Here is a 7450-nt window from a genome sequence, read left to right on the forward strand (position 1 = left end):
CCAGTCAGAGTGGCCAAAATGAACAAATCAGGAGACTATAGGTGCTGGAGAGGATGTGGAGAAACGGAAACCCCCTTGCACTGTTGGTGGGAATGCAAATTGGTGCAGCCGCTCTGGAAAACAGTGTGGAGGTTCCTCAGAAAATTAAAAATAGACCTACCCTATGACCCAGCAATAGCACTTCTAGGAACTTACCCAAGGGATACAGGAGTACTGATGCATAGGGGCACTTGTACCCCAATGTTTATAGCAGCACTCTCAACAATAGCCAAATTATGGAAAGAGCCTAAATGTCCATCAACTGATGAATGGATAAAGAAATTGTGGTTTATATACACAATGGAGTACTACGTGGCAATGAGAAAGAACGAAATATGGCCCTTTGTAGTAATGTGGATGGAACTGGAGAGTGTGATGCTAAGTGAAATAAGCCATACAGAGAAAGACAGATACCATATGGTTTCACTCTTATGTGGATCCTGAGAAACTTAACAGAAACCCATGGGGGAGGGGAAGGAAAAAAAAAAAAAGAGGTTAGAGTGGGAGAGAGCCAAAGCATAAGAGACTCTTAAAAACTGAGAACAAACTGAGGGTTGATGGGGGGTGGGAGGGTGGGTGATGGGTATTGAGGAGGGCACCTTTTGGGATGAGCACTGGGTGTTGTATGGAAGCCAATTTGACAATAAATTTCATATATTGAAAGAAAATATGCATTTCTCTTGACTGAGCATAGGGATGAGTTGGGGGAAAAAATAATATCACAAGGTGCCCAAGAGCAACCCCTGGAAAGGGTGGTTCCCTAATGATTCCCTAGACTTGGAGCAAGTCTTGGTTGTAATTCAAAATGAGGCTGGGACCACAAGTTAATACTAACAGGCCACTTACTTACTCTCCGAAACGTTCCCACTTCTGAAATGTAGGTTCCCTGAGCCATTCCTGAGAAGAATATAAAGTAGGCATTAGGGAAGCAGTTTGCTTTTACCTAACAGGAAGAACATAACAGTAAGATACCATTACAACCCATCTAAATGCACTTGCTAGTTGAGCCACACAGGAAAAATTGGAATTTAAAACAGAAACTGAAAGGTGCCTTTATGTTAGTTAGATATAGAATGCTTTCGGGGCACCTGGCTGGCTCAGTCAGTTAAGCATCTGACTCTTGACTTGGGCTCAAGTCATGATCTTATTATGGTTCATGAAATTGAGCCCCTCATCAGGCTCTGTGCTGACAGCACAGAGCCTGCTTGGGATTCTCTCCCTCTCTGCCCCTCCCCTGCTTGCTGTGTACACACTCTCTCTCTCTCTCTCAAAAATAAGTCAACTTTTAAAAAAAATGTATATTTAAAAAAGATCTATAGTGCTTTGATAAAAGGAGTAGCAGAAACCATTTTCTCCAGGGCTCAAACTTCCCTTATGGAGCTCATAGTCTCTGGGAGATAGGAGAGTAAAGCAGTAAAGATCTGTGGCCTCACTGAGATTTTAAATATTTTTTAGCATAAAACTAAATGAAACCACTGGAAAAATGCTTTACCAAGTTAAATTAAAATTCTTCATGTTTGATCTGCCCTCTTTTAAGAAATGTTCAAAGAGGGGCACCTGGGTGGCTCAGTCGGTTAAGCATCCGACTTCAGCTCAGGTCGTGATCTCACAGTTGGTGAGTCCAAGCCCCTCATTGGGCTCTGTGCTAACAGCTTAGAGCTTGGAGCATGCTTCAGATTCTGTGTCTCCTTCTCTCTTTGCCCCTCCCCCATTTGCACTCTGTCTCTCTCTCTCAAAAATAAACAAACATTTAAAAAAGTTTTAAAAAAAGAAATGTTCAAAGAAATGTTCCCTAAACATTCATAAAATCATTATAAATTTTGGCTTCTGTAAGATGCATGTTCCACATTTGGGCATCTCCTTCCAATCTGGCCATTGGGTCACCTATAAATTCACTCAATAAACATTTATTGAACACCTACTACAATGCTAGTTAGAGGGTCTGGAAAAACACAATAAACATAATAAAGCACCTGTCTTCATAGTGTTTATGTTCCAGTTTGAACATTAAAATGAACAAATAAACATATATCGAGTATGTTGAAGTATAAAACAAAGTTAAGACTGAGAAGTGAGTGTTCTGGGGAGGAGGGCACTGGACAAGGGGTGTGTTTGCTGCTTTATGCAGTGAGGTCCAGGAAAGCCTCTCTGATAAAGGGGACATGTGGCAGATTCTTGAAGGAAATGAGGGAGCAAAGCATGCAGATAATTCAAGGCAAAGAGAGGTAAAATTATACTCGGCATACTGAGAGCAGCAAGACAGACAAGAATTTCATCCCCATAAGAGTCAATAGCTATTTCTTGGATATAAGCTTTAATTTCTGACCTTAGCTTTATGATAGAATCCACTGACTTAATGGAAACTCACAACTTTTGAGTTATCTCTCCTCAAACTTCAAAGTCAAAGCACGCTTCTCACTCTGAAATATCCCTGTGACTGAGGAGTATGAGGGGCTCAACTTAGTGGCTGCTGTGACCTCTACCAAAGGTACTGAATGAAGACATGCCTTTAACTTTTATATATTAAGTTCTGGGTCCCTGTTGATGGCCTGATGGATCCAGTAACAAGTGGACTTTGGAACCACATTCATGGGAGAAAACCGATTTGGAAGCAAATGACTAAATTTGCACAGCAGTGCAAGTTTTAGACTTCTATACTGATGTCCACCAGGACAAATGTGTCATGGGAAACAGCCTCAGTTATCCTTGGCCTCCTAGTCCATATCCTTCTTCCCCTGCTAAGCTGTATAATATCCATTTGACCTTGGTTAAAATTAAAAGACACATGGGGGCACCTGGGTGGCTCAGTAGGTTGAGCATCTGACTCTTGGTTTCGGCTCAGGTCACGAGCTCACGGTTCGCGAGATGGAGGTCCACACCAGGCTCTGCACTGATAGCACGGAGCCTGCTTGGGATTCTCTCTCTCCTTCTCTTTCTGATCCTCCCCCACTCACACACACACACACACACACACACACACACACACACTCTCTCTCTCTCTCTCTCTAAGTAAATATACAAACAAAAAAAATTAAAAGATACTTGGATCATAAGTATCGATATAAAATGAAAAACTTTGAGAAGGAAAACCTTGAAATTACAGTAATTCTCAGAATAAATCAATTTGGAAATAATTGTTTATACTTGCAGAAAAATCTAAAAAATAATGTTATTGATCCCATAGGACTGGGAGCTTTGATATTCCTTCTCTACATGGATTTTATTGTAGAGATATTGGCCTTCAGTGATTCCCAATTCCCATACAGCAGCCCCTCTGGCCTCTTGACATCTGCGACCCTTGTGGGTTTGTGCATGAAGACAGATAAACCACACTGGTGTGGGTACAATTATAGAAACTGGGTCTGTTGTATACCTACCTAATGGGTCTGATATTTCAGAGCCAGAGGAAAAACATCCACACTCAGCCTTGGGCTAAGTCAGCTCCACTGGCTCAGGGACAACTGAAATCTTCAGTACAAAACCAACCGTTATGGAGATGGGACAAGTTTGGAAATGTATGAAGACTCGTCTCTTGTTGCTGATGCGAAGAAGACATCTTCAGAATGGATATCTGTGGAGTGGTAGTGGTATGTTCCAAGACACACCCTGTGACTGCAATATTACTGCTCCTGCCACATACGTCCCACATCCTAACGATCCAAAAAGAAAATATAGGCCCAGGTTGAAGAACCTGGCTGGCTCAGTCGGTAAGGCATGCAACTCCTGATCTCGGGGTTGTGAGTGTGTTGGGTGTAGAGATTACTTAAAAGAAATCAATTTTAAAAAACAGGCCTAGGTTAATTTCACAAAGACGCCAAAGGAGAAAATGAAAGCTCTTCTAACTGCGATTAAGCACCGGCCATCTGTCAAGAGTAGCAGCAAATTCCAGCCTCACTGCTTTAAATAAATAGGCAGGCAGGAACTTGCCCTAGAGATAGACCATGCTATAATCTGAATGAGGGTTATCATACATGTACTAAAGAATGAAAAAATGTAGTCGGTGAGGCTTTCCTACATGCTCTCAAGTTAACGGCTTTGCTCTTTACTCCCACTAAGGCACAATTTTGATAAGTGCACTTGAGCATTTTAACTTTAGGAGATATCCTTGTAACAGTACATGTGTTAGCCTGGATCCTCCAAGCAGTAGAAGCCAAGATGAGGTCAGATGCGCAAGAGATTTATCTCAAGGGAAACATCTGTGAGAGAAAATGGAGAGGGACCAGAAGAGGCTGGGAGAGCCATGGGACTGTGAGGGAGGTTTCATCCGCTGAAGGAAGAGAGCAAACACAGGAAAGGCTTCTGTGGGGCAGGTCTCAGAGAAAGTCCTGTCAAGGCCAATAGGAGTCCTTGAGCCAAAGTCACCCATCAGAAGAGTCCCATGTACCCCAGGAATGGGCCTGCCTCAATAGCCTGAGTACACTTAATCACCAGCCAGGAGAATCCATGGCCCAGCACCCAGGATTCCAGGGTGCACCAGCTGTGGCCGCCTGTCACTTACATACCCGCTCCTTGCAGTTGGAGATCGGAGTGGAGCCTTTTCATGGCCCAGTACTTATTCTTCAAACAGCTGTGGACACCTGTTCTGGATCATCTTAAATAGTGACTTAGTAACCCTCCCCAGCGACTCATACCAATAAATGCGCATAGGTGCATTCAACCATCTCTATTCCTAAATTAGACCATGGCTAATCCTTCCCAGATTCTTGAGGCCCTTCAGGGAAAGAATATATGGGACCACATTAAGTTTAACTCAGAGCTAAAAATAATTGAAGAAGGAAGTCAGTGACTATTAATGCTAGCCCATAATTAGAAAGCTTAGGTATTAAGTAACCCCTGCATTTGGCTTTGTGAGAAAATGGAATTACTACAAGAGTTTTCCTCTGTTCGACAAAAACGGGCTGGTGTACCAGTGGTTAACAGTAAAAGTTCTGATCCCTATGCCCCTTGCATGTGCTAGACAATTAAGTATCATATTGCTCGTGTATACTTATTAGGTATAACCCAGAAGGAGTCAGTCATTGAAGCACAAAGGACAGGGGTTGGCATGCTTGGCCTGAGCTAGGACAGACCCACACTTGGACCTGGAAATGGCTCCATTTCCCCCTGAATCTTAAGGGAGAGGGAGAAGGAGATTATCTAACAAAAATGGGATCTGCTGAGAAAGGGCAGTAGAGGTGGGGTAGGGAATAGATGTGGAGGAGGGAGTCTCCATGTTTACGACACGGCATTTCTTAAAAACGTTCCTCCAGACTGCAGACTACAATCCAAACTCCTGGGTTGCCATCCAAATTCACTCCCACAAGCGCGGTTCACAAATTTCGGTCACAATGAACATTTTGTCTTTCTCAGATCAAGCTTTCACAAGGACATCTCCATGCTGTGGACTACGATGTGGCCTCATGTTATAATGCCCTTGACTCTTGTCTGCTCACAAATAACATTTATGTTTTTCAAAGCTAAGTTTTAGTGGCTCTGTCCCTGTACGTTCATCTCTGATGACTAAAAATAATGGCCTCTTCCTTTCTCTTTCCTGGCACTGATTTTTCAGCTGATTATGACACCTACATAAATCCTTATGGTATTACAGCTCTTTCGTGTCTACTGTCTTCTTAGATTTACTGACTACAGTATCATCTCCATCTCCCAGAGCACCCCACAGAATATGTGCCTGGTGAGAATATGCTGATTTTCATGGAGGAGTCTCTGTTTTCCCCTAGGCTGGAGGAAGGGTCTGGAGGTCTGCACATGAGCAATGACCCTTTAGTCTGACCCGTGTTGGCCACCATCTTTCATTTGCTAGGTTTTAAATGGACCTTTGTGCTGTTTCTTATGTTGTTTTGTTTCCATTCTTCAGCCAACTTCTGTTCCCAAATGGAGGTACCCTAATGACCACAGGTACCATTTGCTCGCTGGCCCTGAAAAATTCACCTTTATTTGAAGCCCTTTCTTCTATTAGATCAACACCAAAAATACTCACAGGTGTCTTACTAGAATCGTGGCACTTGACCATAAAGTGTGACATTGATGTAGGCAGAGACTGGTTAAAACCTTAGAGCGCAAACACAAAAGGGCCCCTAGACTCCGCATTTGACATGGAACTTTCCTGACACACTCCCTCAGTGGCTGGCTCCCACCCTACTTCTCCAAGGTTTTGTTTCCTGGTATGAAACCTATGAATTCAACTAACCCCAGCTCACATTGGGCTTCCACCCTGAAGTATTCTCAAATTCCGATAGGTCTTAGCCAAATCGCATGCCTTGTATAGGTTTCTCCTTGCCTCTTCTATCTGAAACCTGACTGCATTTGGTCCTCTGACAAACAAATTTCTGCTAGTCCTCCAAAGACTCGGTTATTTACGAGTTCAGCACACATTTCTTGAACATTCACTATATGCTTATTCACTTATTCAATCACACACTTTCATGCAATTATTAAGAAACGGAAGCCTGCTACATGACAAATGAAACTCGGCAGTGAGGATACAATGACGGACACGACGGAGACAGATGGCACACTCAGCAAGAGAGCCTATGGGAGAAACCAACGGTAATCGGTGGTCATACAAGCAAGTGTGGAGTGGCAACCTGGGAAAGAAGAAGAAAGAGAGGTGTCTGGTGTGGTCAGGAGCAGGATTTGGTATAATCTGGAGGTTAGGAAATTATTTTCGAGGCAAGTGACTGCTGCGCTAAGGTAAGAAAAAGCGTCGCTTTCTAAGAGAAGAAAATTTCACTTTCCTAGGAAGGAGTGTTGCACACTGAATACACTTAAAGAAAACCCCTGAAACAAGAATATCTTTGGCACCGGTGTCTCTTCTACTCCCAGACGCAGTACTAGCTTGAGTGTCCTGCACAGCCTGGAAACCCCACGAGCACGGGCTGCGCGGGCGGGTGCTGACCACCAGGAGGCAGCCTTTCAACGCAGGAAACTATTCTCTGGCGCTGCACCCCACCACTGGAGGGGAGGGAGGCGCTTCCACGCCAAAACCCCTAGGCGCTGGGTTACGCTGTCGTCGGGCGTTGCTAGCCCCGAATCTGGTTTACTAGAGACCTGGCGTTTGCTTTCCGGCAAAGCTCCCCTCTCGTACCCCAGAACTCTCGGAGGGCCTGAGAGAGCCGCTTTCCGCCCGAACCCCGCAGATCGAGGAACTCCACCTCCTGGGAGCATGAGTCAGGTACCCTGATGGAGCTCCGCAAACTGCGACACCACCTCAAGCGCAGCGGGCCGGGAGGGGCCTCTCGGAGGCGAGCTGCCCCTCGCCCCGCCCCCTCTCCTGCCTGTCCCGCCCACGAACCGCCCCAACCGCGCCGCGCCCCGCCCACCCCCGGGCCGCCCCGCCCCCGGGCCGCCTCAACCGGGCGGCGCCCCACCACGCCTGCCGCGCCTCGCCGGCTCCGCCCCACAGACCGCCCAC

This window comes from Acinonyx jubatus, chromosome A2 (genome assembly GCF_027475565.1).
Source record: "Acinonyx jubatus isolate Ajub_Pintada_27869175 chromosome A2, VMU_Ajub_asm_v1.0, whole genome shotgun sequence".
Taxonomy (NCBI): domain Eukaryota; kingdom Metazoa; phylum Chordata; class Mammalia; order Carnivora; family Felidae; genus Acinonyx; species Acinonyx jubatus.